Raw genomic sequence first — 17,956 nt, forward strand, 5'->3', positions numbered from 1 at the left:
AGGCAGAGACAGTGACTGTAGGGGATTAAACCCTGATACAGGCAGAGACAGTCACTGTGGGGGATTAAACCCTGATAGAGGCAGTGACATTGACTGAGGGGGGTGAAACCCCAATACAGGCAGAGACAGGGACTGTGGGGGATTAAACCCTGATACAGGCCGGGAGAGTGACTGTGGGGGATTAAACCCTGATACAGGCAGAGACAGCGTCTGTGGGAAATCACAGACCGATACAGGTGGAGGAAGTGACTGTGGGATATTAATCCCTGATACAGGCAGGGTCATTAAATGTGGGGAGATTAAACCCTGATACAGACAAAGACACTGACTTTGGGAGATTAAACCCTGCCACAGGCAGAGACAGTGACTGTGTGGGATTAATCCCTGATACAGGCAGAGACAGTTACTTTGGGGGATTAAACCCTGATACAGGCAGAGAGAGTGATTGTGGGGTATTAATCCCCGACACAAGCTGGGACAGTGCCTATGGGGGCTTACACTCTGATACAGGCAGAGACATCGACTGTGGGGGACTAATCACTGATACAGGCAGAGACAGCGACTTTGGGGGATTAAACCCTCATACAGCCAGAGGCAGTGACTGTGGGGGATTAAACCCTGATACAGGCAGAGACAGTGACTGGGGGGATTAAAACCTGATACAGGCAGAGACAGTGACTGTGGGGGATTAAACCCTGATACAGGCAGAGACAGTGACTGTGGGGGACTAAACCCTGATACAGGCACAGACACTGATTCTGGGGGGAGGAATCCCTGATACAGGCAGAGACAGTGGCTGTGAGGAATTAAAACCTGATGCAGGTTCGGGCAGTTACTGTGGAGGATTAATCCCTGATACAGGGTGGGACAGTGACTGTGGGGGATAAAACCCTGATACAGGTAGAGACAGCGACTGTGGTGGATTAAACCCTAATACAGGCATCGACAGTGACTGTGGGGGATTAAACACTGATACAGGCAGAGACAGTGACTGTGGGAGATTAATCCCTGATATAGGGAGAGACAGTTACTGTAGGGGATTTAACCCTGATACAGGCAGAGACAGCGATTGTGGGGGATTAACCCCTGACACAAGCAGTGACAGTGACTGTGGGGGATTAAACCCTGATACAGGCAGAATCAGTGACTGTGGGTGATTAAAACCTGATACATGCAGAGACAATGAATGTGGGGTATTAAACCCTGATAAAGGCATAGACGGTGACTGTGGGGGATTAAGCCCTGTTACAGGCAGAGACAGTGACTGTGGGGTATTAAACCCTGACACAGGCCGGGACAGTGCCTGTGGGGGGATTACACCCTGATACAGGCCGGGTCAATGATTGTGTGGGATTTAACCCTGTTACATGCAGAGACAGTGACTGTGGGTGATTAAACTCTGATAAAGGCAGGGAGGTTGCTTTTGGGGGTTAAACCCTGATACAGGCAGAGACAGTGACTGTGGGGTCTAAACCCCGATACAGGCAGAGACAGTGATTCTGGGGGGATGAATCCCTGATACAGGCAGAGACAGTAACTGTGAGGAATTAAAACCTGATGCAGGCTCGGGCAGTTACTGTGGAGGATTAATCCCTGTAACAGGGTGGGACAGTGACTGTGGGGGATAAATCCCTGATACAGGCAGAGACAGCGACTGTGGTGGATTAAACCCTGATACAGGCAGAGACAGTGACTGTGGGAAATTAAATCCTGATACAGGCAGAGTCGGTGACTGTGGGGGATTTAACACTGATACAGGCAGAGACAGTGACTGTGATGGATTTAACCCCTGATATAGGCAGAGACAGTGACTGTGGGGGATTAAACCCTGATACAGGCAGAGACAGTGACAGTGCAGGATTAAACCCTGATACAGGCAGAGACAGTGACTGTGGGCTATTAAATCCTGAAACAAGCGGGGACAGTGACTGTGGGGGATTAAATCCTGATACAGGCAGAGACAGTGACTGTGGGAAATTAAACCCTCATACAGGCAGAATCAGTGATTGTGGGTGATAAAAACCTGATACAGGCAGAGACATCGACTGTGGGGGATTAAACACTGATACAGGCATTGACAGCGACTTTGGGGGATTAAGCCCTGATACAGGCAAAAACAGTGATGGTGGGGGATTAAACCCTGATACAGGCTGGGTCAATGAGTGTGTGGGATTAAACCATGTTACTGGCAGAGACTTTGACTGTGGGTGACTAAACTCTGATACAGGCAGAGGCAGTGCCTATGGGGGATTAAACCCTGATAAAGGCGGAGACAGTGACTGTTGGGGAATAAACACTGATAAAGGCACAGAGAGAGACTGTGGGTGATTAAACCCTGATACAGGCAGAGAGAGAAATTGTGGGTGATTGAATCCTGATACAGGCAGAGACAGGGACTGTGGGGGATTAAATGCGGATACGGGCAGAGACAGTGATTGTGGGGTATTATACCCTGATACAGGCAGAGACAGTGAATGTGGGGGATTAAATGAGGATACGGGCAGAGACCGTGAGAGTGGGGGATTAAAACCTGATACAGGCAGGGACAGCGACTGTGGGGGATTAAACCCCAGTACAGGCAGAGACAGTGATTGTGGGGGGATGAAACCCTGATACTGGCAGAGACAGTGACTGTGAGGAATTAAACCCTGATACAGGGTGGGACAGTGACTGTGGGGGATAAAACACTGACACAGGCAGAGACAGCGACTGTGGGAGATTAAATCCTGATACAGGCCTGGTCAGAGACTGTGGGGTGATTAAAACCTGATACATGCAGAGACAGGGACTGTGGGGTATTAAACCCTGATACAGGCAGAGTCATTGAATGTGGGGTGACTAAACCCTGATACAGGCAGAGACACACATTGTGGGGGATTAAACCCTGAACCAGGCACAGAGCGTGATTGTGGGGGAATAAAACCTGATACGGGCAAAGATAGTGAGAGTGGGTGATTAAAACCTGATACAGGCAGTAACAGTGACTGTGAGGGATTAAACCCTGATACAGGGTGGGGCAGTTACTGTGGGGAACTAAACCCTGATACAGGCAGAGACAGCGACTGTGTGGGATTAAACCCTGACACAGGCAGTGACAGTGACTGTGGGCGATTAAACCCTGATTCAGGCAGAAACGGTGACTGTGGGTGATTAAAACCTGATACAGGCATAGACAGGGACTGTGGGGGATTAAACACTGATATAGGCAGAGACAGTGACTGTGGGGGTTTGAACCCTGATACAGGCAGAGACAGTGACAGTGCAGGATGAAACCCTGATACAGGCAGAGACCATGACTGTGGGGGATTAACCCCTGATAGAGGCAGAGGCAGTGACTGTGGGGGATTATACCCGGATACAGGCAGAGACAGTGACTGTGGGGGATTAAACACTGATACAGGCAGAGAGGTTGCTTGTGGGGGATTAAACCCTGATACAGGCAGATACAGTGACTGTGGGGGATTAAACACTGATAGAGGCAGAGACAGAGACTGTGGGGGATTAAACCCTGATACAGGCAGAGACAGTGACTGTGGGGGATTAAACCCTGATACAGGCAGAGACAGTGACTGTGAGGGATTAATCCCTAATACAGGCAGAGTCCATGACTATGGCGGATTAAACCCTGATACAGGCAGATACAGTGACTGTGGGGGAATAAACACTGTTACAGGCAGAGACAGAGACTGTTGGGGATTAAACCCTGATACAGACAGAGACAGTGACTGTGAGGGATTATTCCCTAACACAGGCAGAGACAATGACTGTGGGGGATTAAACCCTGATACAGGCAGAGACAGTGACTGTGGGGGATTTAACACTGATACAGGCAGAGACAGTGAGTGTGGAGGATTAAACCCTGATATAGCAGAGACAGTGACTGTGCAGGATTAAACCCTAATACAGGCAGAGACAGTGACTGAGGGGTAGTAAACGCCGACACAAGCCTGGACAGTGCCTATGGGGGCTTAAACCCTGATACAGTCAGAGACAGAGACTGTGGGGTATTAAACACTGATACAGGCAGAGACAATGACTGTGGGGTGATTAAACCCTGATACAGTCAGACACAGTGACTGTGGGGAATTATACCCTTATACAGGCAGAGTCAGTGACTGTGGGTGATAAAACCCTGATACAGGCAGAGACAATGACTGTGGGGTATTAAACCCTGATACAGGCAGAGACAGTGACTGTGGGGGATTTAACACTGATACAGGCAGAGTCAGTGACTGTGGGGGATTAAACCATTATACAGGCAGAGACAGTGACTGTGAGGGATGAAACCCTAATACAGGCAGGGTCCATGACTGTGGCAGAGTAATCCCTGATACATGCAGAGACAGTGACTGTGGGAGATTGAATCCTGATACAGGCCTGGTCAGTGACTGTCGGGTGATTAAACCCTGATACATGCAGAGACAGGGACTGTGGGGTATTAAACCCTGATACAGGCAGAGTCATTGAATGTGGGGTGACTAAACCCTGATACAGGCAGAGACACACATTGTGGGGGATTAAACCCTGAAACAGGCACAGAGCGTGATTGTGGGGTAATAATACCTGATACGGGCAAAGATTGTGAGAGTGGGTGATTAAAACCTGATACAGGCAGTAACAGTGACTGTGAGGGATTAAACCCTGATACAGGGTGGGGCAGTTACTGTGGGGAACTAAACCCTGATACAGGCAGAGACAGCGACTGTGTGGGATTAAACCCTGACACAGGCAGTGACAGTGAATGTGGGGGATTAAACCCTGATTCAGGCAGAAACGGTGACTGTGGGTGATTAAAACCTGATACAGGCATAGACAGGGACTGTGGGGGATTAAACACTGATATAGGCAGAGACAGTGACTGTGGGGGTTTGAACCCTGATACAGGCAGAGACAGTGACAGTGCAGGATGAAACCCTGATACAGGCAGAGATCATGACTGTGGGGGATTAATCCCTGATAGAGGCAGATGCAGTGACTGTGGGGGATTATACCCGGATACAGGCAGAGGCAGTGACTGTGGGGGATTAACACTGATACAGGCAGAGAGGTTGCTTGTGGGGGATTAAACCCTGATACAGGCAGATACAGTGACTGTGGGGGATTAAACCCGGATACAGGCAGAGACAGTGACTGTGGGGGATTAACCACTGATACAGGCAGAGAGGTTGCTTGTGAGGGATTAAACCCTGATACAGGCAGATACAGTGACTGTGGGGGATTAAACACTGATAGAGGCAGAGACAGAGACTGTGGGGGATTAAACCCTGATACAGGCAGGGACAGTGAATGTGGGGGATTAAAGCCGGATACAGGCAGAGACAGTGAGAGAGGGGGGATTAAAACCTGATACAGGCTGGGACAGTGGCTGTGGGAGATTATATCCTGATACAGGCCTGGTCAATGACTATGGGGTGTTTAAACCCTGATACATGCAGAGACAGGGACTGTGGTGTATTAAACCGTGATACAGGCTGAGTCATTGAATGTGGGGGATTAAACCCAGATACAGGCATTGACAGCGACAATGTGGGGATTAAACCCTGATTCAAGCAGGGACAGTGACTTTGACAGTGACAATGGGAGATTAAACGCCAATACAGGCAGATCCAGTGACTGTGGTGGATTAAACAACAATACAGGCAGAGACAGTGACTGTGGGGGATTAAACACCGACACAGGCAGAGACAGTGACCGTGGAGGATTAAACCCTGATACAGGCAGAGACAATTACTGTGGGTGACTAAACCATGCTACAACAGAGACAGTAACTGTGGGGAATTAAAACCTGATACAGGCAGAAACAGTGACTGTGGGGATTAAACAGGGATACAGGCAGAGACAGTGATGGTGGGTGATTAAACCCTGTTACAGGCAGAGACGTTGACGGTGGGGGATTAAACCCTGATACAGGGAGAGACAGTGACTGTGGGGTATTAAACCCTGATACAAGTAGAGACAGCGACTGTGGTTGATTAAATGCTGATACAGGCAGAGACAGTGACTGTGGGAGAATAAACACAGATACAGGCAGAGACGTTGACTGTTGGGGATTAAACCCTAACACAGGCTTTGACTACGTCTATGGGGAATTAAACCCTGATACAGGCAGCGACAGTGACTGTGGCACAATAAAACCTGATATAGGCTGGGACAGAGACTGTGTGGGATTAATCCCTGATACATGCAGGGACAGCATCTGTGAGAGATTACACCCCAATACAGGCAGAGAGAGTGACTGTGGGGTATTAAACTCTGATACAGGCAGAGTCATTGACTGTGGGGTGATTAAACCCTGATACAGTCGGAGATGCTGACTGTGGGGTGATTAAAACTGATACAGGCAGAGAGCATCATTCTGGGGGATTATACCCGGATACAGGCAGGGACAGTGAATGTGGGGGATTAAAGCCGGATACAGGCAGAGACAGTGAGAGAGGGGGATTAAAACCTGATACAGGCTGGGACAGTGACTGTGGGGGATTAAACACAGATACAGGCAGAGACAGTGACTGTGGGGGATTAAACACAGTTACAGGCAGAGACAGTGACTGTGGGGGATTAAACACTGTTACAGGCAGAGACAGTGAATGTGGGGGATTAAATCCCCATACAGGCAGAGACAGTGAGAGTGGGTGATTAAAACCTGATACAGGCAGGGACAGCGACTGTGGGGGATTAAACCCCAATACAGGCAGAGACAGTGATTGTGGGGGGATGAAACCCTGATACTGGCAGAGACAGTGACTGTGAGGAATTAAACCCTGATATAGGCTGGGACAGTTACTGTGGAGGATTAATCCCTGATACAGGCTGGGACAGTGACTGTGGGGGATAAAACACTGACACAGGCAGAGACAGCAACTGTGGTGGATTAAACCCTGATACAGGCAGAGACATTGACTGTGGGGGAATAAACACTGATACAGGCAGACACAGTGACTGTGGGGAATTAAACCCTGATACAGGAAGAGTCAGTGACTGTGGGGGATTAAACCCTGAAACAGGCAGAGAGCGTGATTGTGGGGGAATAAAACCTGATACGGGCAGAGATAGTGAGAGTGGGTGATTAAAACCTGATACAGGCAGAGAGCGTGACTGTGGGGGGGTTAATCCCTGATACAGGCAGAAAAGGTGACTGTGGGGAATTAAGCCCTGATGCAGCCAGATAAAGTGACTGTGGGGAATTAAACCCTGATACAGGCAGAGACATTGACTGTGGGGGAATAAACACTGATACAGGCAGACACAGTGACTGTGGGGAATTAAACCCTGATACAGGAAGAGTCAGTGACTGTGGGGGATTAAACCCTGAAACAGGCAGAGAGCGTGATTGTGGGGGAATAAAACCTGATACGGGCAGAGATAGTGAGAGTGGGTGATTAAAACCTGATACAGGCAGAGAGCGTGACTGTGGGGGGGTTAATCCCTGATACAGGCAGAAAAAGTGACTGTGGGGAATCATGCCCTGATACATGCAGATAAAGTGACTGTGGGGAATTAAACCCTGATACAGGCAGAGACAGTGACTGTGGGGGATTAAACCCTGATACAGGCAGAGAGAGTGACTGTGGGGGATTAAACCCTGAAACAGGCAGAGACCATGACTGTGGGGGATTAATCCCTGATACAGGCAGATGCAGTGACTGTGGGGGATTAAACCCTGATACAGGCAGAGAGAATGACTGTGGGGGAATAATCCCTGATACAGGCCAGGTAAATGAGTCTGTGGCATTAAACCATGTTACTGGGAGAGACAGTGACTGTGGGTGATTAAACTCTGATATGGGCAGAGAGAGTGACTGTGGAGTATTAAACTCTCATACAGGCAGTCAGTGACTGTGGGGGATTAAACCCTGATACAGGCAGAGACAGCGTCTGTGGGAAATCACAGACCGATACAGGTGGAGGAAGTGACTGTGGGATATTAATCCCTGATACAGGCAGGGTCATTAAATGTGGGGAGATTAAACCGTGATACAGACAAAGACACTGACTTTGGGAGATTAAACCCTGCCACAGGCAGAGACAGTGACTGTGTGGGATTAATCCCTGATACAGGCAGAGACAGTTACTTTGGGGGATTAAACCCTGATACAGGCAGAGAGAGTGATTGTGGGGTATTAATCCCCGACACAAGCTGGGACAGTGCCTATGGGGGCTTACACTCTGATACAGGCAGAGACATCGACTGTGGGGGACTAATCACTGATACAGGCAGAGACAGCGACTTTGGGGGATTAAACCCTCATACAGCCAGAGGCAGTGACTGTGGGGGATTAAACCCTGATACAGGCAGAGACAGTGACTGGGGGGGATTAAAACCTGATACAGGCAGAGACAGTGACTGTGGGGGATTAAACCCTGATACAGGCAGAGACAGTGACTGTGGGGGACTAAACCCTGATACAGGCACAGACACTGATTCTGGGGGGAGGAATCCCTGATACAGGCAGAGACAGTGGCTGTGAGGAATTAAAACCTGATGCAGGTTCGGGCAGTTACTGTGGAGGATTAATCCCTGATACAGGGTGGGACAGTGACTGTGGGGGATAAAACCCTGATACAGGTAGAGACAGCGACTGTGGTGGATTAAACCCTAATACAGGCATCGACAGTGACTGTGGGGGATTAAACACTGATACAGGCAGAGACAGTGACTGTGGGAGATTAATCCCTGATATAGGGAGAGACAGTTACTGTGGGGGATTTAACCCTGATACAGGCAGAGACAGCGATTGTGGGGGATTAACCCCTGACACAAGCAGTGACAGTGACTGTGGGGGATTAAACCCTGATACAGGCAGAATCAGTGACTGTGGGTGATTAAAACCTGATACATGCAGAGACAATGAATGTGGGGTATTAAACCCTGATAAAGGCATAGACGGTGACTGTGGGGGATTAAGCCCTGTTACAGGCAGAGACAGTGACTGTGGGGTATTAAACCCTGACACAGGCCGGGACAGTGCCTGTGGGGGGATTACACCCTGATACAGGCCGGGTCAATGATTGTGTGGGATTTAACCCTGTTACATGCAGAGACAGTGACTGTGGGTGATTAAACTCTGATAAAGGCAGGGAGGTTGCTTTTGGGGGTTAAACCCTGATACAGGCAGAGACAGTGACTGTGGGGTCTAAACCCCGATACAGGCAGAGACAGTGATTCTGGGGGGATGAGTCCCTGATACAGGCAGAGACAGTAACTGTGAGGAATTAAAACCTGATGCAGGCTCGGGCAGTTACTGTGGAGGATTAATCCCTGTAACAGGGTGGGACAGTGACTGTGGGGGATAAATCCCTGATACAGGCAGAGACAGCGACTGTGGTGGATTAAACCCTGATACAGGCAGAGACAGTGACTGTGGGAAATTAAATCCTGATACAGGCAGAGTCGGTGACTGTGGGGGATTTAACACTGATACAGGCAGAGACAGTGACTGTGATGGATTTAACCCCTGATATAGGCAGAGACAGTGACTGTGGGGGATTAAACCCTGATACAGGCAGAGACAGTGACAGTGCAGGATTAAACCCTGATACAGGCAGAGACAGTGACTGTGGGCTATTAAATCCTGAAACAAGCGGGGACAGTGACTGTGGGGGATTAAATCCTGATACAGGCAGAGACAGTGACTGTGGGAAATTAAACCCTCATACAGGCAGAATCAGTGATTGTGGGTGATAAAAACCTGATACAGGCAGAGACATCGACTGTGGGGGATTATACACTGATACAGGCATTGACAGCGACTTTGGGGGATTAAGCCCTGATACAGGCAAAAACAGTGATGGTGGGGGATTAAACCCTGATACAGGCTGGGTCAATGAGTGTGTGGGATTAAACCATGTTACTGGCAGAGACTTTGACTGTGGGTGACTAAACTCTGATACAGGCAGAGGCAGTGCCTATGGGGGATTAAACCCTGATAAAGGCGGAGACAGTGACTGTTGGGGAATAAACACTGATAAAGGCACAGAGAGAGACTGTGGGTGATTAAACCCTGATACAGGCAGAGAGAGAAATTGTGGGTGATTGAATCCTGATACAGGCAGAGACAGTGAATGTGGGGGATTAAATGCGGATACGGGCAGAGACAGTGATTGTGGGGTATTATACCCTGATACAGGCAGAGACAGTGAATGTGGGGGATTAAATGAGGATACGGGCAGAGACCGTGAGAGTGGGGGATTAAAACCTGATACAGGCAGGGACAGCGACTGTGGGGGATTAAACCCCAGTACAGGCAGAGACAGTGATTGTGGGGGGATGAAACCCTGATACTGGCAGAGACAGTGACTGTGAGGAATTAAACCCTGATACAGGGTGGGACAGTGACTGTGGGGGATAAAACACTGACACAGGCAGAGACAGTGACTGTGAGGGATTAATCCCTAATACAGGCAGAGTCCATGACTATGGCGGATTAAACCCTGATACAGGCAGATACAGTGACTGTGGGGGAATAAACACTGTTACAGGCAGAGACAGAGACTGTTGGGGATTAAACACTGATACAGGCAGAGACAGTGACTGTGAGGGATTATTCCCTAACACAGGCAGAGACAATGACTGTCGGGGATTAAACCCTGATACAGGCAGAGACAGTGACTGTGGGGGATTTAACACTGATACAGGCAGAGACTGTGAGTGTGGAGGATTAAACCCTGATATAGCAGAGACAGTGACTGTGGAGGATTAAACCCTGATACAGGCAGAGACAGTGACTGTGCAGGATTAAACCCTAATACAGGCAGAGACAGTGACTGAGGGGTAGTAAACGCCGACACAAGCCTGGACAGTGCCTATGGGGGCTTACACCCTGATACAGTCAGAGACAGAGACTGTGGGGTATTAAACACTGATACAGGCAGAGACAGAGACTGTGGGGTATTGACCACTGATACAGGCAGAGACAGTGACTGTGGGTGATTAAACCCAGATACAGGGAGAGACAGTGACTGTGGGGAATTAAACCCTGATACAGGCAGAGACCATGACTGTGGGGGAATAATCCCTGATACAGGCAGAGTCAGTGACTGTGGGGGATTAAACCCTTATACAGGCAGAGACAGTGACTGTGAGGGATGCAACCCTAATACAGGCAGGGTCCATGACTGTGGCGGAGTAATCCCTGATACATGCAGAGACAGTGACTGTGGGAGATTGAATCCTGATACAGGCCTGGTCAGCGACTGTGGGGTGATTAAACCCTGATACATGCAGAGACAGGGACTGTGGGGTATGAAACCCTCAGACAGGCAGTGTCATTGAACGTGGGGTGATTAAACCCTGATACAGGCAGAGACAGTGAATGTGGGGGATTAAATGAGGATACGGGCAGAGACCGTGAGAGTGGGGGATTAAAACCTGATACAGGCAGGGACAGCGACTGTGGGGGATTAAACCCCAGTACAGGCAGAGACAGTGATTGTGGGGGGATGAAACCCTGATACTGGCAGAGACAGTGACTGTGAGGAATTAAACCCTGATACAGGGTGGGACAGTGACTGTGGGGGATAAAACACTGACACAGGCAGAGACAGCGACTGTGGTGGATTAAACACTGATACAGGCAGAGACAGTGACTGTGGGAGATTAAATCCTGATACAGGCCTGGTCAGAGACTGTGGGGTGATTAAAACCTGATACATGCAGAGACAGGGACTGTGGGGTATTAAACCCTGATACAGGCAGAGTCATTGAATGTGGGGTGACTAAACCCTGATACAGGCAGAGACACACATTGTGGGGGATTAAACCCTGAACCAGGCACAGAGCGTGATTGTGGGGGAATAAAACCTGATACGGGCAAAGATAGTGAGAGTGGGTGATTAAAACCTGATACAGGCAGTAACAGTGACTGTGAGGGATTAAACCCTGATACAGGGTGGGGCAGTTACTGTGGGGAACTAAACCCTGATACAGGCAGAGACAGCGACTGTGTGGGATTAAACCCTGACACAGGCAGTGACAGTGACTGTGGGCGATTAAACCCTGATTCAGGCAGAAACGGTGACTGTGGGTGATTAAAACCTGATACAGGCATAGACAGGGACTGTGGGGGATTAAACACTGATATAGGCAGAGACAGTGACTGTGGGGGTTTGAACCCTGATACAGGCAGAGACAGTGACAGTGCAGGATGAAACCCTGATACAGGCAGAGACCATGACTGTGGGGGATTAACCCCTGATAGAGGCAGAGGCAGTGACTGTGGGGGATTATACCCGGATACAGGCAGAGACAGTGACTGTGGGGGATTAAACACTGATACAGGCAGAGAGGTTGCTTGTGGGGGATTAAACCCTGATACAGGCAGATACAGTGACTGTGGGGGATTAAACACTGATAGAGGCAGAGACAGAGACTGTGGGGGATTAAACCCTGATACAGGCAGAGACAGTGACTGTGGGGGATTAAACCCTGATACAGGCAGAGACAGTGACTGTGAGGGATTAATCCCTAATACAGGCAGAGTCCATGACTATGGCGGATTAAACCCTGATACAGGCAGATACAGTGACTGTGGGGGAATAAACACTGTTACAGGCAGAGACAGAGACTGTTGGGGATTAAACCCTGATACAGACAGAGACAGTGACTGTGAGGGATTATTCCCTAACACAGGCAGAGACAATGACTGTGGGGGATTAAACCCTGATACAGGCAGAGACAGTGACTGTGGGGGATTTAACACTGATACAGGCAGAGACAGTGAGTGTGGAGGATTAAACCCTGATATAGCAGAGACAGTGACTGTGCAGGATTAAACCCTAATACAGGCAGAGACAGTGACTGAGGGGTAGTAAACGCCGACACAAGCCTGGACAGTGCCTATGGGGGCTTAAACCCTGATACAGTCAGAGACAGAGACTGTGGGGTATTAAACACTGATACAGGCAGAGACAATGACTGTGGGGTGATTAAACCCTGATACAGTCAGACACAGTGACTGTGGGGAATTATACCCTTATACAGGCAGAGTCAGTGACTGTGGGTGATAAAACCCTGATACAGGCAGAGACAATGACTGTGGGGTATTAAACCCTGATACAGGCAGAGACAGTGACTGTGGGGGATTTAACACTGATACAGGCAGAGTCAGTGACTGTGGGGGATTAAACCATTATACAGGCAGAGACAGTGACTGTGAGGGATGAAACCCTAATACAGGCAGGGTCCATGACTGTGGCAGAGTAATCCCTGATACATGCAGAGACAGTGACTGTGGGAGATTGAATCCTGATACAGGCCTGGTCAGTGACTGTCGGGTGATTAAACCCTGATACATGCAGAGACAGGGACTGTGGGGTATTAAACCCTGATACAGGCAGAGTCATTGAATGTGGGGTGACTAAACCCTGATACAGGCAGAGACACACATTGTGGGGGATTAAACCCTGAAACAGGCACAGAGCGTGATTGTGGGGTAATAATACCTGATACGGGCAAAGATTGTGAGAGTGGGTGATTAAAACCTGATACAGGCAGTAACAGTGACTGTGAGGGATTAAACCCTGATACAGGGTGGGGCAGTTACTGTGGGGAACTAAACCCTGATACAGGCAGAGACAGCGACTGTGTGGGATTAAACCCTGACACAGGCAGTGACAGTGAATGTGGGGGATTAAACCCTGATTCAGGCAGAAACGGTGACTGTGGGTGATTAAAACCTGATACAGGCATAGACAGGGACTGTGGGGGATTAAACACTGATATAGGCAGAGACAGTGACTGTGGGGGTTTGAACCCTGATACAGGCAGAGACAGTGACAGTGCAGGATGAAACCCTGATACAGGCAGAGATCATGACTGTGGGGGATTAATCCCTGATAGAGGCAGATGCAGTGACTGTGGGGGATTATACCCGGATACAGGCAGAGGCAGTGACTGTGGGGGATTAACACTGATACAGGCAGAGAGGTTGCTTGTGGGGGATTAAACCCTGATACAGGCAGATACAGTGACTGTGGGGGATTAAACCCGGATACAGGCAGAGACAGTGACTGTGGGGGATTAACCACTGATACAGGCAGAGAGGTTGCTTGTGAGGGATTAAACCCTGATACAGGCAGATACAGTGACTGTGGGGGATTAAACACTGATAGAGGCAGAGACAGAGACTGTGGGGGATTAAACCCTGATACAGGCAGGGACAGTGAATGTGGGGGATTAAAGCCGGATACAGGCAGAGACAGTGAGAGAGGGGGGATTAAAACCTGATACAGGCTGGGACAGTGGCTGTGGGAGATTATATCCTGATACAGGCCTGGTCAATGACTATGGGGTGTTTAAACCCTGATACATGCAGAGACAGGGACTGTGGTGTATTAAACCGTGATACAGGCTGAGTCATTGAATGTGGGGGATTAAACCCAGATACAGGCATTGACAGCGACAATGTGGGGATTAAACCCTGATTCAAGCAGGGACAGTGACTTTGACAGTGACAATGGGAGATTAAACGCCAATACAGGCAGATCCAGTGACTGTGGTGGATTAAACAACAATACAGGCAGAGACAGTGACTGTGGGGGATTAAACACCGACACAGGCAGAGACAGTGACCGTGGAGGATTAAACCCTGATACAGGCAGAGACAATTACTGTGGGTGACTAAACCATGCTACAACAGAGACAGTAACTGTGGGGAATTAAAACCTGATACAGGCAGAAACAGTGACTGTGGGGATTAAACAGGGATACAGGCAGAGACAGTGATGGTGGGTGATTAAACCCTGTTACAGGCAGAGACGTTGACGGTGGGGGATTAAACCCTGATACAGGGAGAGACAGTGACTGTGGGGTATTAAACCCTGATACAAGTAGAGACAGCGACTGTGGTTGATTAAATGCTGATACAGGCAGAGACAGTGACTGTGGGAGAATAAACACAGATACAGGCAGAGACGTTGACTGTTGGGGATTAAACCCTAACACAGGCTTTGACTACGTCTATGGGGAATTAAACCCTGATACAGGCAGCGACAGTGACTGTGGCACAATAAAACCTGATATAGGCTGGGACAGAGACTGTGTGGGATTAATCCCTGATACATGCAGGGACAGCATCTGTGAGAGATTACACCCCAATACAGGCAGAGAGAGTGACTGTGGGGTATTAAACTCTGATACAGGCAGAGTCATTGACTGTGGGGTGATTAAACCCTGATACAGTCGGAGATGCTGACTGTGGGGTGATTAAAACTGATACAGGCAGAGAGCATCATTCTGGGGGATTATACCCGGATACAGGCAGGGACAGTGAATGTGGGGGATTAAAGCCGGATACAGGCAGAGACAGTGAGAGAGGGGGATTAAAACCTGATACAGGCTGGGACAGTGACTGTGGGGGATTAAACACAGATACAGGCAGAGACAGTGACTGTGGGGGATTAAACACAGTTACAGGCAGAGACAGTGACTGTGGGGGATTAAACACTGTTACAGGCAGAGACAGTGAATGTGGGGGATTAAATCCCCATACAGGCAGAGACAGTGAGAGTGGGTGATTAAAACCTGATACAGGCAGGGACAGCGACTGTGGGGGATTAAACCCCAATACAGGCAGAGACAGTGATTGTGGGGGGATGAAACCCTGATACTGGCAGAGACAGTGACTGTGAGGAATTAAACCCTGATATAGGCTGGGACAGTTACTGTGGAGGATTAATCCCTGATACAGGCTGGGACAGTGACTGTGGGGGATAAAACACTGACACAGGCAGAGACAGCAACTGTGGTGGATTAAACCCTGATACAGGCAGAGACATTGACTGTGGGGGAATAAACACTGATACAGGCAGACACAGTGACTGTGGGGAATTAAACCCTGATACAGGAAGAGTCAGTGACTGTGGGGGATTAAACCCTGAAACAGGCAGAGAGCGTGATTGTGGGGGAATAAAACCTGATACGGGCAGAGATAGTGCGAGTGGGTGATTAAAACCTGATACAGGCAGAGAGCGTGACTGTGGGGGGGTTAATCCCTGATACAGGCAGAAAAGGTGACTGTGGGGAATTAAGCCCTGATGCAGCCAGATAAAGTGACTGTGGGGAATTAAACCCTGATACAGGCAGAGACATTGACTGTGGGGGAATAAACACTGATACAGGCAGACACAGTGACTGTGGGGAATTAAACCCTGATACAGGAAGAGTCAGTGACTGTGGGGGATTAAACCCTGAAACAGGCAGAGAGCGTGATTGTGGGGGAATAAAACCTGATACGGGCAGAGATAGTGAGAGTGGGTGATTAAAACCTGATACAGGCAGAGAGCGTGACTGTGGGGGGGTTAATCCCTGATACAGGCAGAAAAAGTGACTGTGGGGAATCATGCCCTGATACATGCAGATAAAGTGACTGTGGGGAATTAAACCCTGATACAGGCAGAGACAGTGACTGTGGGGGATTAAACCCTGATACAGGCAGAGAGAGTGACTGTGGGGGATTAAACCCTGAAACAGGCAGAGACCATGACTGTGGGGGATTAATCCCTGATACAGGCAGATGCAGTGACTGTGGGGGATTAAACCCTGATACAGGCAGAGAGAATGACTGTGGGGGAATAATCCCTGATACAGGCCAGGTAAATGAGTCTGTGGCATTAAACCATGTTACTGGGAGAGACAGTGACTGTGGGTGATTAAACTCTGATATGGGCAGAGAGAGTGACTGTGGAGTATTAAACTCTCATACAGGCAGTCAGTGACTGTGGGGGATTAAACCCTGATACAGGCAGAGACAGCGTCTGTGGGAAATCACAGACCGATACAGGTGGAGGAAGTGACTGTGGGATATTAATCCCTGATACAGGCAGGGTCATTAAATGTGGGGAGATTAAACCGTGATACAGACAAAGACACTGACTTTGGGAGATTAAACCCTGCCACAGGCAGAGACAGTGACTGTGTGGGATTAATCCCTGATACAGGCAGAGACAGTTACTTTGGGGGATTAAACCCTGATACAGGCAGAGAGAGTGATTGTGGGGTATTAATCCCCGACACAAGCTGGGACAGTGCCTATGGGGGCTTACACTCTGATACAGGCAGAGACATCGACTGTGGGGGACTAATCACTGATACAGGCAGAGACAGCGACTTTGGGGGATTAAACCCTCATACAGCCAGAGGCAGTGACTGTGGGGGATTAAACCCTGATACAGGCAGAGACAGTGACTGGGGGGGATTAAAACCTGATACAGGCAGAGACAGTGACTGTGGGGGATTAAACCCTGATACAGGCAGAGACAGTGACTGTGGGGGACTAAACCCTGATACAGGCACAGACACTGATTCTGGGGGGAGGAATCCCTGATACAGGCAGAGACAGTGGCTGTGAGGAATTAAAACCTGATGCAGGTTCGGGCAGTTACTGTGGAGGATTAATCCCTGATACAGGGTGGGACAGTGACTGTGGGGGATAAAACCCTGATACAGGTAGAGACAGCGACTGTGGTGGATTAAACCCTAATACAGGCATCGACAGTGACTGTGGGGGATTAAACACTGATACAGGCAGAGACAGTGACTGTGGGAGATTAATCCCTGATATAGGGAGAGACAGTTACTGTGGGGGATTTAACCCTGATACAGGCAGAGACAGCGATTGTGGGGGATTAACCCCTGACACAAGCAGTGACAGTGACTGTGGGGGATTAAACCCTGATACAGGCAGAATCAGTGACTGTGGGTGATTAAAACCTGATACATGCAGAGACAATGAATGTGGGGTATTAAACCCTGATAAAGGCATAGACGGTGACTGTGGGGGATTAAGCCCTGTTACAGGCAGAGACAGTGACTGTGGGGTATTAAACCCTGACACAGGCCGGGACAGTGCCTGTGGGGGGATTACACCCTGATACAGGCCGGGTCAATGATTGTGTGGGATTTAACCCTGTTACATGCAGAGACAGTGACTGTGGGTGATTAAACTCTGATAAAGGCAGG

The sequence above is a fragment of the Somniosus microcephalus genome, chromosome 3 (genome assembly GCF_052327205.1).
Source record: "Somniosus microcephalus isolate GS21.2 chromosome 3, FLI_Smic_1.0, whole genome shotgun sequence".
NCBI classification, from domain to species: Eukaryota; Metazoa; Chordata; class Chondrichthyes; order Squaliformes; family Somniosidae; genus Somniosus; species Somniosus microcephalus.